The 19,328-nt window shown below is 39.0% G+C and overlaps 1 protein-coding gene across 1 annotated transcript in view; it reads left to right on the forward strand.

Annotated features, from left to right (window-relative positions):
* MALRD1 (MAM and LDL receptor class A domain containing 1) overlaps positions 1 to 19,328 on the forward strand; it is a 629,377-nt gene that overhangs the window by 557,895 nt on the left and 52,154 nt on the right. The window lies entirely within an intron of this gene.

A 19,328-nucleotide genomic window follows, 5' to 3' on the forward strand; every position in this document is an offset into this window, starting at 1 on the left:
ATCATATGTTTCTCTCAAACTCTATTAAGAGTTTTTCTCTATGAGAAAAAGATGTTAGACCAGTTGAGGAGAATTCACCCTTTAGTATGGGGAAATGGCACGGTTTCGTACATGGAATTGAACAACAGGTTCATGTGGTGAAAAGGTTTCTGTTCTGCTGGGCCACCTTTGACCAGTTTTATGGATAGAAGGAGCAGGCTTTTATTGTCAACACCGATGGGTGCTTATGGGTTGTGGCCTTTTCTACAGCCCCGGCAGGGATATACAAAAGGCGAGGAGAAAACACACAAGTGCAACAGGGGGCTCCTCCCTATAGGGTTCCTCTCTTCCTGAGGTCTGTAGCCAGTCTGCCTGAAAAAACATGGTGACTGGTTGAATTTGCCTGCTTATTAGATTGTTAATTTAATTATTAATTAGATGTAATATAATTTTTGTTTTATATTGCTTTATGACAGTGGTTTCAAGTGCTAATTATCAAAAAGACACTACTTCACTCCAGTAATCTCAGTGGAAGCCATGAGATCTCAATCAATCTTTTTTTATTGTCTTAAAAAAAGTAACTTTTGTAGTGATGCTGGTGATGTGTCCAGTTTGGAAATTATTAGCTTAAAATGTTCATTCAGTTTTGGGTTGATATTGTCACATCCTTTTTGTATCTCAGAACAACCTGATTTATTAATCTGAATGTTTTATACAGTAACATTTTTAATAAAGTAAGCCCATATCTAAGTAAAAGAAAATATTTAATTCATGGCATTGTGATATATTTTAATGATATTTGTGGTTTTTCTCTTATAAAAAGTAATGTTTTAATATAATGTTTTAATATAGTTATTATAGAAAATTTTTAAATTCAGAAGTACATCAAAGAGAAAACCTCAGAATAAAAGGAAAATTAATATGTTGATGTATCTTTACTTTTAAAATTAAGATTATACTATTAGTGCACTGTGTGAATGCTTTCTGTACTTTCCACTTTATTATAAACAATTTTTTTTGTATTTCATTATAAAGTCACTTTTAAGTAATATTGATTATTCATGCATCATTGGCCATTTATATTTAATCCAAAGACCGAAAGATCATTACTAAGAATCTTGGTAGATAAATGGGCACCTATTTAGAATTGATTACATTAATTTCCTCCCCCTCCCATAGCACAGCATCATCTTACACTGCTGAACGAAGCAGCTGCCCTGATTGTGCCAAAATTTAGGTTTTCAGTGCCTTAGCTTAAACTTTCACTTTTCTACATTTTTCTGTCTCAGTCATCTATTATGACCAGGTAGTTTCAATATTATTTTTTAAAATATATTTGCTAAGCTAAATCAACCCCCAGCTCTCTCCATTTTCTCAGACTCTTTCCTTCTGTCCTCTGATCTCAGCTGTGTGGTCAGCAGACTTTCTCAGAACCTTAGTATTTTCTAGAATGATGTTCCTTACCTCTTTGCCATAACAACGCAGGCTGCCCCTTCAGAACTGTGCCATCTGGCTACACTGTTTGCTACTTCTCACTGTTCCTGGCATCTGACTTCCACGTTTATCGATCTTGGCTTCCAGCAGTATTCATTTCCACTTAGGTCATCATTCTTAGTGAACGAAGCACCTAGGAGTATTCTTCAACAATATTCTTGGTCCTTTTCATTTTCTGACTTCTCTCCAATTAGCTTTTCTTCTATCCTTGCAGATCTATTCATTCTTATGGTCAGTTTCTGGACATTGTTACCACCTCCAACTACATTATTTAGATTTCAAAATCACTCTTTCTGACTAGAGTTTCCCATACTTCCACATAATCTATCTAGTATATTCACTTCACTATGCTCTGTTCTTATTCAGTTTTCCAAATTGTTGACCCCAAACTATTTCTTACATTCAGCATCATCTTCCTCATGTCTTTACTTCCATTCTTGCAAAGATTAAGTTCCATGTGTTCTTATTAAACATACTAGAGGCCCAGCACACAAAATTATGTACGGGTAAGGTCTCTAGGCCTACCCTGAGATCAGGGCCATCTTCTGCTGCTCACCACTCACTACCTGCCACTGCTCACCACCCACCGCTGCTTGCCGCTCGCTGGTCGCCGGTCCCCAGTCCTGCCCTACCACCATGCCCTATTCACCATGGTTCCCAGTTCGCCATGTTGCGATTGAAGCCTGCGGGCTGGCGGGGGGTGAGGGACCGAGAGGTGGTCAATGCACCTCATGGCAACTGGTCAAGCGGTCGTTGTGTTCATTACGCTTATGGTTGCTGGCCTTTTATTATATAGGATTCTTTTGGCAATCTTGCCAACCCCTTTTCACATTTCTCCATCTGTTAGGTCTATTGAGACACACTTCACTTCTGAATGAACCCAACTACCTATGAATTACACCAGAGCAACTAAATGCATATGCATTTAACCAGTCTCCTTTCCAGACCTACTAAAATATCAACAACAACAAAAAGTAAAAGCCATATAAGTTGACAAGAGTAAGACAATGAAGAATAAACAACAAAGAACAAGAGACCGTGATAACATTTTAGAAGATAAGATGTAGGTGGAGGATGACTTATCTGATTGAAAAAACTAAAATCTAAGCATATGAGAAGGGGGTTTCCAATGAGGTACAGTGCATTCTCTCTACAGACTCTAGGAAGCCAAATAGTTAGAAGTACTGAGTACCCCAATGGCAGAATTAAACACTCAGTTGGAAAAATAATTTGTTGAAAGCCCATAAGGAGTCTTAGATACCCATCCCCCAATGGCATCCACCCAATTGTTCTTTGGAGAAATTGTGCCAAAGACTCCAGAGTCAAGAAGACCAGGGTCAGCAGGGGGCAGCCATGAGGTGTTCCTTGAATAAATTACCTGTTTTCATGTTTAATGGTGAAAACCCTATTTTTCTTATTTCTTCCCAGCTCCCAGAACACCGGCATGGCATTTAATCTTATATCTTCCCCATGCCAAATTAGACTCCAACATAAATGGAAATCTCTCTCGATGAAGAGGTGGGATGACACCAATATAAAGATAGAATAAACCCCATTGCCCTAAATTGTAGTCCATCAGTCACCCAGTTTGGCCTATGACAGAAACCCAGTGATAATTTTTATAGAGCTTTACTCTTAAATACACTTAGAAAGAAAAGAATGACAAGATGTACAAAGAAGCCACTAATATGAAAGACAGGTAAAACTAATAAGTCTCCAGACTCAGGTGGAAAAATAGAACTCTGATGAAACAGAAACAGTGTGGAGAGCTGAATAAAAAATGTTTAATTATAGTTAATGTGTTCAGAAAGTTAGGAAATGTCTATGAAAAAGAAATAATTACAGAAAAAAAAGACATTAGGAAATTTAAAATATAACACTTAAAATGCTTAAACATTAATAAGAATACCCTATCTAATAAAAGAGTAATATGCAAATTAACTGTCACTTCACAACAAAGATGGAGGCACCCACAGCCAATAAGGAGGGAATATGCAAACTGATGCAACAAAGATGGCCATGCCAGTCAGAGCCACGGAGTCGGCCGGAGAGCAGGCAGGAAGGTTTGGCATCCTGGATCACTGGAGTGACCCAGGATACCAAGCCTGGCCAGAGAGCAGAGTGGAAAAGCGGGTGTGCCAGGAGCCGGTCCATCCTTGTTGTTTCAAGGGACCTGGCATATATGGCATACGGTTCTTAATATGTTTGCTCACCTTCTTGGCGCTGTGTTTTAACCAAGGTCACCTCTCCGAGAAAGGTTGAATCCCCAGGTAGGGATTTTCCCCTGAAGTTAGGGAGGGAATAAAACCCCTCAATTAAGTGCCAGGTGGGTAATTAATCACTTTAACTATGAACAATCATGCTTAAGCTACATAATCTTTACTCCCTGGAATGGAGATAAGAAACGCCCTAACCTTTGGAATAGAGATTGATAGGATTGGAATCAACTGGTATAAATACAGATGCAACAAGACAACAACAGACAGAATTCAGAAGACAGAACCTACACGGAGCCTGGAGACAGAAGAACTTCCCTGGAGAGAACATGGCAAAAGATCCTGGACTGAGCCTGACTATAGAACATGGCAAGAGAACCTGACTAGAACCTGGCTGGAGAACCTGGACAGAACCTGGCTGAAGAACCTAGCGAGGGAACATGGCTACAGAACCTCGCTGGAGATCCGAAGCAGAACCTCTCTGGAGATCGAGACCAGAACTTGGCTGGAGATCCTGGCTAGGCTGCTGATCAACTGAACACTGTCTCCGTGTCATTCCTTCTTCGCCAACTCCGTCCACACCTTTGGGGACCCCTGGACCTGCTGGGGTTGGACCCCGGCACGGGTGGAGTTCCCAGTCCTTTTGGTTTCTGCAGCCCCTGGACCAGAAGCAGAGCACGGGGAGCACCAGGAATTCTGGGAATCATAGTTCTGGTGGCAGATGCATTGCAGGATTTCCTAGTCACTGGAGCAAAATGAGCCTGGAGCAAGTAACTTGTTGTGGGTGGGGGATGGAGGGAAAGCAAAGGTGAGAGACATAAGTAAACTCAGAGTGTCGAGGAAAAATTTAAAGGAAGATATCCTGTACCTTCTAGGAAATCTTCACCAATGGAGCAAAGAAAAAAAAAAAAAGACCTCTACTATTCTGTGAGCACCAAACCAGACTGGGCTGGGGTCTCAGACAATTCGCTCATATGATTGCAAAGACAGACAGAAACTTCATTCTTTTATGTAGCCAGGCAGATGCAATGCACAACATGCACGTTTTTGTAGAAGAGGACTTAAGAGCACTCTTTACTATACACCCTTTGGTAAGTCACCTTTTTGGTGGCCATCTGTGTTAGTTAATTGCCATAATCAAGAGTAAAAATTAAAACTTTTCTATCTCTATGACAAGCAGGTCCTTACAGCTTGGAGCAAGGCAACTATCTATAATAATAAAAGTGTAATATGCTAATTATACCGGATAGCCAAATGATTTTCTGAACATCATTCCAGATGTCCTTCTGGACGAAGCTGTGGTGGTGAGGCCAAGGCAGAGGCAGTTAGGGGCAATCAATCAGGTAGGTAGGCAAACAGTCAGGGGCGATCAGGCAGGCAGGTGAACAGTTGGGGCAATCAGGCAAGAAGAGTAGCTAGGGGCAATCAGGAAGGTTGGCCCAAATTGCATTGGTCCCGGATTGTGAGAGGGTGCAAGCAGGGCTGAAGGACTGCCCCTTTCCCCCACCCCTGTACATGAATTTCATGCACTGGGCCTCTAGTTAGAATATAAAATCAGAGCATTCTCCCCCAAATAGAATATAAAGACAAGGAAAGTATGCAATAAAAATAAGAAAATTTAAGGACCAAGTCAGGAGGTTCAATATCCAAATAATAAGAATTCCAGAAAGAAAGAACAGAGTAAATAGAGCTGGGAGAGAATTGTCAGAAGAAATAATGCAGAAAACTTGCCCAGATTGATGAAGTGTCAGTGAATAAAAAAAGAACCTTACAATGGCCTCCACGGGGAAATTTCAGAAAACCGGGAATGAGGACACTATCTGTGAATGTAATATGTCACATACAAAAAATGAGGCATGTAATCAGAGAAGCATTGGAAACTACAGGATAATGGAGACTTCTAACAGCTAGAAGATAATGGAGATATCTAGAAGGTAATAAATCCTCTGGTTTATTAGAGTACTAGAGGCCCGATGCACGAAAATGCCTGCAAGAGTAGGCCTTCCTTCCTCCAGCTGCTGGCACCGGCTTCCCTCCGGCACCTGGGACCTGGGCTTCCCTCCTCCTCCTGCTGGCAGGCACCCAGGACCAGAGCTTTGCTCCCGCCCTGGCTTCATCCGGAAGGACATCTGGTCTAATTAGCACATTACCCTTTTATTATTATAGAAGTGATTTTCTAACCTGAGTTCTAAAGCCAAGCAAACTAAACATTTATTTTGAGTGTAATATTTCAAACAAAAGATCTCAAAAATTTAACATCCCATGCACACTGTGCTCCAGCAAAATGAAGGAGGAAACCAAGGAAGAGGATGACATGGGATGCAGGAAATAGAGCTGACACTGAAAAGAAGTCTTAGAAATTCTCAAAGAATAGGTCTACAAAGCAAGCAGCCCAGGTTGGCCCAAAGAAACAGGAGACTTGGACATCCCTAAAAGAAGAAGACTGAAAATCTATCTGATATTTTAATGAGGTGAAAATTTGTTTTGAGAGGATGTTGGAGAGTTGAAGAATTAGCCACAAGCATAGAAAACTTAGCAAATTTAAATGAATTGGATAGTTCACTCGAGGAAAAAATAGCCAAAAAAAGTAAATAGATCAGTAATCTTTGTATACTATGAGCTTAGCAGTGAACAACAATATTTATGTAATAATAATATTATAAACTCTGAATATTGGTTTAATTATATTGAGTGGTGGAGGGAAGCCTCTAAGAGGCAGTAAGTAAGGAGTTGCTGTTTATACAATGCCAGTGAAAATTTTAGCATAACAATAAAATAGGCAAATCAAAAAGCACCACATAGTATATTATCAATAAAAATAGAGGTATGCACTAAAAGAAACAGTTAAGGAAATTGAAAGCATGTGTCTTTGGAGCTTAAGCACAACTTGAGTTTTTGAACAATAGGCATGCAATACTTTAATAAAATATAAATATAGCAAAATTCCCTCTATTGACAAACTCACATACACACACACATTTATGACCTTAAATGGGCACTCCGCACTGTGTGAAAATGCTGTTGCATGTGTCCAGCTTGAGTGATTTCTGAGTCAAAATTACTCCAATTTATGTTTTCTCCTCTCTGCCTCAAGTCCCCCACCCCACATTACCATCTCTACCAATTTCGTTAAAAGATTCATCATCAGAGAACTCCCAGTCGCTCCAGGAGCAAATAACCCATTCTTATGTACCTGCCTTCTCTCAGAAAAGACCCAGTTTCTCTATGGGCTGTGGAAGCCATCCATTCCTTCCCCTTTCCCAAGAATTTCTCATGTCCCCTGTCTCTGTTTATCAGACACTAGCTTTATCTCATCTATTGAATAAACATGCTCTTGTAGCTATTCCCTTAAACAACAAAACAAACCCAAAACAAACAAAACTCTCACTTGTTCCCACTGCTTCTGCTCCCAACAAATGTATCTTCTCATTTTGTGATAAAATTCTCCAAAAGAGTTGTCCACATTCCATCTCCAATCTGGTCCTTCTATTGGCACTGCAGCCTCTATGACGCCACCGTAGACAGGATGACATGTGTTTGCTTATTGTCTTTCTCCAACCTCCCTTCCTCAATAAAATGCACACTTCAGGAGGTCAGGACTTTGTCCTCTGTGTGTTTAGACCACACTTAAGACTTAGCACCTGGCCTTCAATAAAAATATTTAAATAAATGAATCAAGTATAAAATCTTGTTTCAAAATAATGCAATCATTTATTTAAACAGATGTTTTAGTATTAATATATGGTACACAATGTGGAACATACAGTGTGACAATTGAATATTTTTTAAAAATCTATGCTTTATAAAACAACCTTTGAAATCTGTGGTGTGAAGCAAATGAAAACATGTATTTCATGATTTTGCACCAACTTGATTTTATATTTACATGCTATAAAAATAGCTAAATATTTAGTGACATAAACAAAACCAATATGTGCTACATGTCAGTTCTAATTGCCTAAAAATCTGAATTTCGGTGCCTATTTATTTCGTTGCAGATGTGGTAAAGTGCTCAGAAATAATTAAAGCTATATATGTATAGTTTAATATATATATTTAATTTAACAGGAAATGTTTTGGCTCTGTATTTGTGGTGATAAAATTATCTAATATCAGGACTTATTATTACAGAAACTGCTGAAACCAAAGGGAAAGGTAAAGCACTATCTCTGATAAACTGTTGTCCTCATTGGCTGGCACATGCCTTGTCTCCCACCCCCCCCCCTCAACTTCTCTCTCCCCTATGCACCTATATTATCGCAGGACAGGCAGTTAATGACCTATTATTCTTAAAATTTATGAGATTTTTACAACATGAAATAGTCCCTAACAGAGTCGTTTTTCTTCCATTGCTGGCCACACCACCCTATTCTTATTCCAAAGTTTCCTCCTCTGTGCCAACCGTAGCCCGTCATAGAGCCCCTTCATCACCAGGTGTTACATGTTAGGGAACCTCATTCTTCATGATGCCCAAGGGTTTGAATTTTTAAGAGATCACCATGTAATCTAACAACAGAGATATACAAATAATGGAAAAAAAAATATATATATATATATATATATATATATTTAATAAATACTCCTGTGTGTTGTTTAGACTTTCTAATATAAATTTTTTTCCTGTATTTTAGTTTGGAATTTTTGCACATCTCTGAGTGAAACTGAACTATGATTCTCTGATTGTGCTCCAGTTGATATATGTAGCAGAGATATATAGCTTAATGAAAAAAATTAGTTTACCTTAACCATTTCATATATTAAGAATATATATGCAATCAGTAAATTATATTAGTATGTTTACTAAATATTTGAGAGAAATCACCAGTAAACAGTTCTAGGCCAGGAAATACATTAAGGGATTATTTGTTAATAATAATGTACTTTTCATCATTATCACCCATTTATATGTTTAGAAGAGTTTATATAACTTGAGGGTTACTTATATATTTAGAACTGGAGAAAAGTCATCAGCAGAGTGATTCAGAGGTAGAACTGTTCTTGGAGGGAATCTGTTTATGATTTAGAACAACAGGTCTTCTACTACAGTTTTCCTTCTATCCCACAAGGCCCTCTGCTCCTTGTACAGATGGATTTGCCTTTCCGTATGGATTATACCTACATACTGAGGGAAGAGGCAGCTTTTACTAAAGCCTACAGCACAATGTATTATTGTATGCAGTGTGCTGGTAATTTATTTAGGATTTTGGTATCTACAAGTGGCATTGTTCCCAGAGTTTCTTCTGTATACAACATTTTTCTTGGGTTTTTATTATCAGGCAAACATTAGCTCCCTGAAATAAATTGGGTAGCTTTTTTATTTTCTGAAATGCCAAATATAACATAAGAATTAACCTTTTCTTGAAATTTTGAAAGACCAAAACAGCCAAATAGCCTAGTTTTGAAGCATTTTTAAACCTTTTTCAGTATTACATACACTATGGAACTGATCTCATTTTCTAGTAGTTATGTTAACTTTATAATTTATATTACCATTGCAAAATCATTTCATTGAGGTTTTCAAGTTTCTGGTTATAAAGTTTAATATATATTTGTATATATATGCACATAATATATAAGTATATTTATTCTACATACATTATAGGTAATGTATAAATACTTAAAATTAATATTTATCTAAAATATTTAAAATATTCATACATATATAATATATATGCATGTGCATGTATGTGTGCATAAAATTGAGTAGTAACAAATGCAATGAAGAAAAATAAGTAGGTGAGCAGATTTCCAGTCAGGAATGAGGAAGAGATGCTGGCTGTGGGATGTTTCAAATAAACTTGTTGACTAAGGCCTCTCGGAAAGGGTGTCATTTGAGCCAAGATTACAATTTCATTAAAGGGAAAACTATTCCAAGATTTAGACAAACTGCTTAACTATCAGAAAAAGTGTAAAAAATAAAGTACCTAAGACAAGAACAAGCTAAGAGTGTTTACATTGAGTGGCCAGATTATTATGACCACCTAACATTTGTAGGCAAATTAGCTATAATTTCGCGCTGAAGTTGCTAGAGGGCCAGACCATTATAAACAGGGAAGCAGGTTGTTTACCATGACAGTAGAAGTGATTTTTTTCTGAAGATATGAGTAAACAACGAGATTTAACAGCCTTTGAACGTGGGATATATATATATATATATATATATATATATATATATATATATATATATATATATATACACACACACACACACACTGAGTGGCCAGATTATTATGACCACCCCATCAGTACTTCGTTGGGCCACCTTTTGCCTTCAATACTGCCGTGATTCTTCTTGGCATTGACTCCACGAGATGTTGAAAGGTGATGCGAGGAATCTGACACCATGCCTGATGAATAGCACTGTCCAGTTCTGTGAGATTTGATGGTTGTGGAACCAGCTGCCTGATGGCTCTTTTAACTTCGTCCCACAAATGCTCAATTGGATTGAGATCTGGTGATTGTGGGGGCCACCTAAGCAAGGTAAAGTCTCCCTCATGTTCTTGAAACCACTCCTGCACAATATGAGCACCGTGGCATGGCACATTGTCTTGTTGGAAGAAGCCATCTCCATTGGGATACGTCATCAAAATGATAGGATGAACTTGATCAGCAATGATACTTAGGTATGTTGTGCTATTCAAATGTTGTTCCACACAAATTAAAGGGCCCAAATCATGCCAGGAATACATGTCCCAAACCTTAACACTGCCCCCACCAGCTTGAAGGGTTGTACTCATGCATGTGGGGTGCATGCTTTCATGCTGTTTCTGCCCAATTCTCACTCTGCCATCTGCATGATGCAACTGGAAACGTGATTCATCGGACCACATGACTTTTTTCCAATGCTCGACTGTCCAATCCTTGTGTTCCTGTGTGAATTGGAGACGTTTTATCTTGGTAACTGCAGACAGCAAAGGTGCTGGAACAGGCCTTCGGCTTCCATATCCCATACGATGCAGTGTATGGCTAATTTGCCTACAAACATTAGGTGGTCGTAATAATCTGGCCACTCTGTGTAGAGAAGAGCATTACCATATTGTGAAAGAGTGAGTTTGGAGGCAGGGAGCAAATGGTAACACAATGGGGCACCTTAAACAAGGCCTAGTGAATACAAGAGGCTCAATATCACTAACTGAACAAAGAGTGTGGAGTTTAGAAATTTTCCTCAGTTTGATGGAAAATCATTAGATGATTCCTTGTCTTGTACTGAATAAGTAAAGGGCCTTGTCATTTACTAAAGACACCCAAGTATTCCCACCCTGTAAGCCCTGTGGTTAGTGGAAGTTCCTTCCAGAGCCAGCATTCCACTGCTCCTTCTTTCTCATTTTGAGCTAACCATTTTGTGCTTACATGTGTGTATTTTAATGTGAAATAAAGAAAACATCAATAAGGTCTTGCTGGAATTAAAAAGATCAGAACCTATGTTTTCAAGACATGTTTTTTTTTTCATACATCATATGATAACAAAATAAAAATTTCAAAAACCTATTTTTTGCTGGTATTATACTCCACAGCAAAAAGTGTAATGCCTTTACCTTCTTCATCTTAGAACAACACTAGTTTCTATTGACTTTCAGCCCATTTTCATTTGTCCAATTTGTGAATTATTTCATTTACTTGCTATTTCTCTCTCTTTTTTGTTTTTTGTTGTTTTTTTGCAACTTCAGGGAAGTATCACTTCATAACCACTGAAAATGTCAGAAAAAAAAACCTAAAACATAATCTTTAGGAATTTTTTTCTTTTTTTGTGTCTTATCAGTTGCAGCACCACACCAACCAGTAGTCTAAATGAATGAAAGCAGAACACTTTTTATCTGCTTTATGCTCTCTGAAGTAAGAGTAGAAACTCTTGCTTTTTTGTTTCTATGATGTTGTAATAACTTGAAGTAATATATGAATGTGCTCCCTTTCTACATTTTCAATTCTGAGTAACTTGGCCACCAATTCAAGTGGAAATTACAATAAAAGCCACAAGAACATGTGATTTGCATTTTCAAATTATCATCCCCTAAAACAGAATCTGGTAATAAATATACTACTTTTGTGAGGAAGTGGAATATAGATACAGTAATAAGAACACAGCTAAGCAGCTCTAAGAATCTGAATTCACCACTGACAAACCATTGTTCCCTAAGTTTCAATTTGTTCTCTGTAGATTGGAATAATGACCCTGCCTCAAAGCAATATTCTAAGGCAGTGAGTCTCACCGCATTCCCCAGATCAGCAGAGTCAGTAGCACCTGAGAAACTGTTAGAAATGAAATTCTGAGATCACCCCATGTTACCAGATAGGAGAGGTCCTTGTCCCCACCAGTTAGTTGCTCATGGTGGTGGAATAAATGTGATACCCTGAGAAAAATCATTTTCTGAGATTCACACAGGAGCATGAAATACGATGAAAGCTTTATTTCTGTGCAATTAAATCCCTGGGTTTCCAAAGCCCCATTTCCCTTTGTCCTTCCACAGAAGAAGTGAATCTAGGTCTTCATCAGAGCTAATGTCCACAGTTTCCATTCCAGGTCTGCACAGTCCAATGCAGCATCAGGCTAGCGTACTTTGTGTTTCCCCACTGCAGTCCGTCAGTCCATTGCATGCGGGGTCTACAGGTAAACATGGCTATGGAGGAAACACAGGCGAATGCAAGGAAGCCAAGAGCAAGCCAAAAGCACAAGAGAGAGAGAACTTCTTTGTTCAGGAGATTACGTATCCCCCAATTTCCATGTGCTTGCAGTGGCCACGCCCATTCTGGCCAATGATCTCTGTCCCCAAGTTTGACTGACAGGCAAGTACCTTCCCTATATCACCCCAACTTTACCGGGCATGCATGTATCTCCTTTGTTGGGTCCCTTCTCCCAGTGTTTTTCAGGGAATAGGCCAGTGGTTCCCTGGGAGTGCAAAGTTGCAGCTTCCTGGTGAAGCTGCACAAATGACATACTTATAGTGTCTGGTTTTCTCTCTTTGCTTCTTCCCAATTACTAATTACTTGCTAATTATAACAGTACCAGTCCCCCATTTAGAGAAATTAAGCCCTGTAATCTTCTTTCAAATTATTTATTGTTGAGAGTTTTACATATGTCTCCTTTTTCCCCCATTGAGCTCTTACACCCCCCCACCCCGCCCCCTTCCTGCCCCTCAGCACGTACCCCCACCCACCTATTGTCTGTGTCCATTGGTCATGTTCCTATGCATGGATATAAGTCCTTTGGTTGATCTCTTACCCCACCCTCCCCGGCCTTAGCTCTGAGGTTTGAAAGTCTGTTCAATGATTCTATGTCTCTGAATCTATTTTTGTTCATCAGTTTATGTTCATTATATTCCACAAATGAGTGAGATCATGTGATATTTATCTTTCTCCAACTGGCTTATTTCACTTAGCATAATGCTCTCCAGGTCCATCCATGCTGCTGTAAATAGTAGAGTTCTTTTTCTTTTACAGCGGTGTAGTATTCCATCGTGTAGATGTACCACTGTTTTTTAATCCACTCATCTGCTGATGGGAATTTAGGCTGTTTCCAAATCTTAGCTATTGTAAATTGTGCTGTTATAAACATAGAGATGCTTATATTTTTTATGATTGATGTTTCTGATTTCTTGGGATATATTCCTAGAAGTGGGATTACTGGGTCAAATGGAAATTCCATTTTTAAAAATTTGAGGAAACTCCATACTGTTCTCCACAGTGGCTGCACCAGTCTGCATTCCCACCAGCAGTGCACGAGGGTTCCTTTTTCTCCACATCCTCGCCAGCACTTGTTGTTTGTTGATTTGTTGATGATACACATTCTGACAGGTGTGAGGTGGTACCTCACTGTTGTTTTGATTTGCATCTCTCAGATGATTAGTGACTTTGAACATGTTTTCATATGTCTGTCAGCTTCTGTATGTCCACTTTTGAAAAGTATCTATTTGGGTCCTTTGACCATTTTTTGATTGGATTGTTTATATTCCTTTGTTAATTTGTATGAGTTCCCTATAAATGTTGAAGATTAAAACCCTTATCGGTGATAACATTGGCAAATATGTTCTCCCATGCAGTGGGCTCTCTTGCTGTTTTGTTGATGGTTTCTTTTGCTGTTCAGATGCTTTTTATTTTGATGTAGTCCCATTTGTTTATTTTCTTCTAAGGAGCTGTATCAATAAAGATATTGCTATGACATATATCTGCTATTTTGCTGCCTATGGATTCTTCTAAGATTTTTATGGTTTCCCATCTTACATTTAAGTCCTTTATTCATTTTGAGTTTATTTTTGTGAATGGTGTTACGTTGGTGATCTAGTTTCATTTTTTTTTTGTATGTATCTGTCCAGTTTTCCCAACACCATTTATTGAAGAGACTGTCTTTACTTCATTGTATGCTCTTTCCTCCTTTGTCAAATATTAATTGAGCATAATGGCTTCAGTTGATTTCTGGATTCTCAGTTCTATTCCATTGGTCTATACGTCTGTTTTTGTGCCAGTATCAGGCAGTTTTAGGAACAATGGCTTTATAATATAGCTTGATATCTGGCATTGTAATCCCTCCAACTTTGTTCTTCTATTTTAGGATTGCTGCAGGTATTCAGGGTCTTTTTTTTTTATTCCACATAAATCTTTGGAGAGTTTGTTCTAGGTCTGTGAAATATGCCATTGATATTTTAATGGCAATTGCATTGAATCTATAGATTACCTTGAGTCATATGAACATTTTAATGATGTTAATTCTACCAATCCATTAACACAGTATATTTTTCCACTTGTTTATGTCTTCCTCTATCTCTTTTTTCAATGTCCTGTAGTTTTCTGAGTACAGGTCTTTTACCTCCTTAGTTAAGTTTATTCTTAGGTATCTTAATTTTTTTGTTGTAATGGTAAATGGAATTGTTTTTTTAGTTTCTCTTTCTGTGAGTTCATTATTTGTGTATAAAATGCCATAGGTTTCTGTGTGTTAATTTTGTATCCTGCTTCATTGCTGAATTTGTTTTCTAAATCTAGTTGTTTTTTATGGAGACTTTAGGGTTTTCTATGTATAATATCATGTCATCTGTGAATAATGACAGTTTTACTTCTTCTTTTCCAATTTGGATGCTTTTTATTTCTTTTTCTTGTCTGATTGTTATGGCTAGTGCTTCAGATACTATGTCGAACAGGATTGGTGAAAGTATTGGTGAAGGATTGGTGTCTTGTTCCTATTCTTAGGGAAAACAGTCTTAGTATTTACTCATTGAGTATGATGTTGGCTATAGGTTTGTCATATAAGGCTTTTATTATGTTAAGATTTTATTCCCACTTTGCTGAGAGTTTTTATCAAGAAAGGGTGTTGGATTTTGTTGAATGCTTGAATGCTTTTTCTGCATCAATCGATATTAAAATGTGATTTTTGTCTTTCAATTTTTTTATGTGATGTATTACACTTATTGATTTGTGGTTATTGTACCAGCCTTGTATCCCTGGAATAAAGGTCATGGTGTATGATCTTTTTATTGTATTGCTGGATGTGATTTGCTAATATTTTGTTGAGGATTTTAGCATCTATGTTTATCAAGGATATTGGCTTGTAATTCTCTTTCTGTGTCGTGTCTTTATCTGACTTTGGGATTGTAATGCTGGCTTCATAGAAAGAGCTTGGAAGTGTTTTTTCCTCTTGAATTTTTTGGAATAGTCTGAGGAGGATTGGTGTTTATTCTTCTTTGAATGTTTTGGTAAAACTTTCCTGTGAACTAATCAGGAACAGGGCTTTTGTTTGCTGGAAGTTTTTTGATTACTCTTCAATTTCATTGGTAGTTATCAGCCTAGTCAGGTTTTCTAAGCATTTTGGAAGCTTTTATTTTTCTATGAATATTTCAATTTCATCTAGGTTGTCCGGTTTGTTGGAATAGAGCCATTCATAGTATTTTTTAAAATAATCTTTTGTATTTCAGTAGGATCGGTTGTTACTTCATCTCTTTCATTTCTGGTTTTGTTTGTTTGTTTGTTTTGTTTTAATTTGGGTCCTCTCTCTCTCTTTGTTTCTTGGTGAGAAGCCTTGAAATCTTATAAGGCTAAATAGATGAAAGTCTTCATTTTCTTGTAATTGCTTCTGGCTATCAAAGGGTGTAGATCTGCCTTTCCCTCAGCTCAGAGTTTCTCCCTGACAGAGGAAGCAGGAGCAAAAGGGAAGGGGGGTATTCCTGCAGGGAAGAGGGATTTTGTGAAATCCATGTTAGTCTGATGTCCCTGTGAGGTGACATAAGTGATGTCCAGAGGACGATGCGTTTGACAAGTTGCATTTCTATTGTATTCCAGAAATGACAATCTTGACAAGAAGGTTAAAAGGCACAATTCAAAAGTGAGGAGACTTATAGTAACTAAAGGTCTGGTGAGAGATAAAAAGCCCATGTGGCAAAGGGAAAGGTTAACTTTACATGTCCCAGTGTAGGCTGGAGGAGTGGCTAGGTCCCTGGAGGAAGGTGAGCCACACCTGTCTGAAGCCCTTCTGCCCATTATATTTAAATTAAGCTAAGGGAAATATTGTAAGATTTCCCCTGTGTGAAACTCTGGGGCTTTTCTGTCTGAACCACATGGGCAGAAAAAGGAAAGCAGTTTCAAATGAAGCTGATAGCCCATCCATATTTCATTGACCCAACCATAAGTCCAAAGCATTGACTCATTTCATAAGACAGTGATGCAGTTGGTTTCTAGAGTGAGGCTTGTGTGAATAAGCAATCAAGTAAATAAGAACATAGGCAGGCACCCTATGAAAGCAGAAGCAAGGAAACAAAACCAAAGATTAATGCTCATAACAAATCACAACCAGTTGAGAAGACTTTTAGATGCAAGGCTTTTGCTGGAATTAAAGCAAGCAGTGACAATCTGAAAGAGTTTCTGCAGTTTAACATCTCTGGTGATGTTATCAGGTGCTGAGATCTGTATGGCATACACAGAAATAGCCTTAAAAATAAAAATTTGAAGACAATTAATTGTACTGGAGTCAAATATCCACAATTGGGCTTTCGGTTTTTATTGTCATGCAATTTTTCTTCCTACATTATTCTCATTTTCTAAGAGACTGCATTAAGTCCAGTTTTAGTTTGGTCTGAGTATTTGCCATAAATACAAGAATAGCAACTGATCAAACAAATCACACAGGCTCTTTCAAATTTGCTTTGCTGCCGTCTTTCACAAGGAGTTTAAATATTGAGCTATACTCAGCCCCTCAGGGCAGAGAGGGCAAGCTGCAGACCCCATCAGGCTTTGTCTTCAGTACCTGTAGGTTTGGGTCAATTCCTTCAGTCCGTGAGGTCCCCAAAATGTCCTGCCATCTTTCTTGCCATCTTTCAGCAAAGTAATTTTTGTTTCTTATTTGGAAAGTGCTATGAACCATGTGACCAAGTAAGGTATCAGGCCATTTCTGCTATGGCTTCAGTTGGCTTTGGAAGTCAATCTCAATTCCTTAAGGCATCTGGTGACATCCAGAGTCCAGGCATGTCTCTCTTAGACATCTTGGTCAAAATCTTGGTTAATAAGACCACATCATTTGAAATTGGTCTTATTGAATATGTGCAAAGAAATGAATTGCCATTATGCACTCATTAAGAATTGTCAGACTCTGGAGGTATCATGTAGGGAGAAAAGGCTAAAAATAAGAAATGAGCATTTTCAAGATTAGCAAACATATTTCATAACTTTTAGAAATAGAGGTTTGCTTTATTTACTAGCAAATATATTTATACTTCAAGAGACATATTTCCATGGAGATAGGTATCGTATAGTAAAGTTCACTGGTTTAGCAAATCGTAAGTGAATTGAGTTAAACTGGTTGGCTCAAATACCTGAGGCTCAGATAAGATTTATTTTTTAACATTTGCATTTAAATAGATAGCTTAGATAAGAGTTATTGGAGATGAGGTATTAGTACTTTAAAGGCAGACAGTCCCTTCCTTGATAAACCTAGAATAAAATTTCTTGCCAGAGTAGGCACTCTCAAGGCACTGTGAGTGGAGATCGCCTTATTTATTGACTTCAGGGAGTAAAAATCTTAAAAAAACAACAACAAAAAAACCCCCAAAACTTGACAGGGCGACTTGATAGCTGAGGGAGGCATATAAATGTCTTCTCTGCTTTCCAGCTTTCTGTCATATACCAGAATTTGGAGTGGCCTATGACACCTTAGTCACCAAGGTCCCACAGCCATCCTACCTTCGCCAGCCAGGGGACTCACATTCACCGCCAGTACAAAATCTCTCCCAGTACGCCTGGGATAGAGACTCTTCCCCAGACTGTAATACAATTGTCCAGGTTTGGGGCCTTTAACTCCACACAAGGGATTCTGAAGGCCTGTGACCTTACCGGAGGTTTTTATTCTTCATTGTCTTGGATGGGAAAATATGGCTTTTAAAACCAGCCTTGAATAGCTGGGCTGGCAATCCGTTGCTGTCTCATTTCCTAACAGCCTCGGTCCCTTGGCAGCAGGAGACAGCGTCCTTTAAGAGAGAGGGACTATCCCCTGTTAATCTGCCAAGACAAAGATGTAACACCCAGGCCCTGGGGTTAAATTCTGTTTGTAGTTAATTTCTAAGATTAGGTAACAAAAACCTTTCATTTCTTTGAGCAACTATATATTTGAGGTTTTTCTCTATTAGTTATGCCTGGGGAAGAAGCATTAATGACAAGTAGTAATGTTTGCATGAGCCAAATTACACAGTAGCAAAGTTTGCATGAATCAAAATACACAGCAGTTTCATTTGTAACCGAGAAAGTATCAGTCTTGAGCAGCTCCTCTGACGGGCTGCCACGTTGCCCTTAAGGGACATGGCTGCCAGGGCAGTTACAATTTACAACTTCCAGCTTCAAGTAACAGGCTGCCAAGGAGGTGCCCTCCGACCTAGTGATGACTGTAGTTCCCATCCCCTGTGATGAGCCAGGGAGAAGGTGGAACCAGGCAGGTAGCTAGCGGCCCTGGGCTTACCAGGGGCGGGGTCCTGGTAGCAGCTTTTCTTGGAGGCTTCCCTCTGCATTCAGACTTTCTCTGCTGTGCCTTCCCCTATAGTTGCCCAGCCCCAGGCCACTAGACCCATGAAGTCCAGGTGAGCTTTGGTTGGGAAACTTGCAGGGGTGTGGGCAGGAGGCAAAATTCTGGGTCTTCAAGCAGCAGCAATCCAGTCTGTGGCCCACCTCCAGGACCCCTGCTCCTCGGCACCCTGAGTGCACGATCAGGGCAGAAGCAGAGGGAGATGGGAGACAGAGGGAAGCGAGGGCTGGGATGGCCCTTGGCTTGGAGCTGCACTGGGCTGGGAGTCTGGCCTTAAGCCCCCAGCTTGAGATGCGGGGTTGCTGGCCCCTCCCTTGGCTTAAGCAGCTGGAGAGCTGGGGTTTCCCAGGCCAGGGGTAACTGTCAAGGCAATAGTGGGTGCATGCCGGCTCCCTGGGTTTTGCATTCCCCTGGCACTCATTTGCATGTTGCGCTGCAGGAGCCCATAGCACTGGCACCAAGCTGGCAATAAAAGGGTGTTCCCAGGTCCGAAACCTGAGTCCTGTGGAGTGGGAACCGAGAGAAGTTAAATTGTAGCAACATAAGCAGCATGCAGAGAGAGAGAGTGGTTAAGAGAGATGAGTTTTGTAAACAGGGAAGAGTATGGGCACAAGGCACAAATTACATAATAATATCAGGTCATGGATCTTCTC

The sequence above is a fragment of the Myotis daubentonii genome, chromosome 1 (assembly GCF_963259705.1).
Source record: "Myotis daubentonii chromosome 1, mMyoDau2.1, whole genome shotgun sequence".
In the NCBI taxonomy this organism is placed as follows: domain Eukaryota; kingdom Metazoa; phylum Chordata; class Mammalia; order Chiroptera; family Vespertilionidae; genus Myotis; species Myotis daubentonii.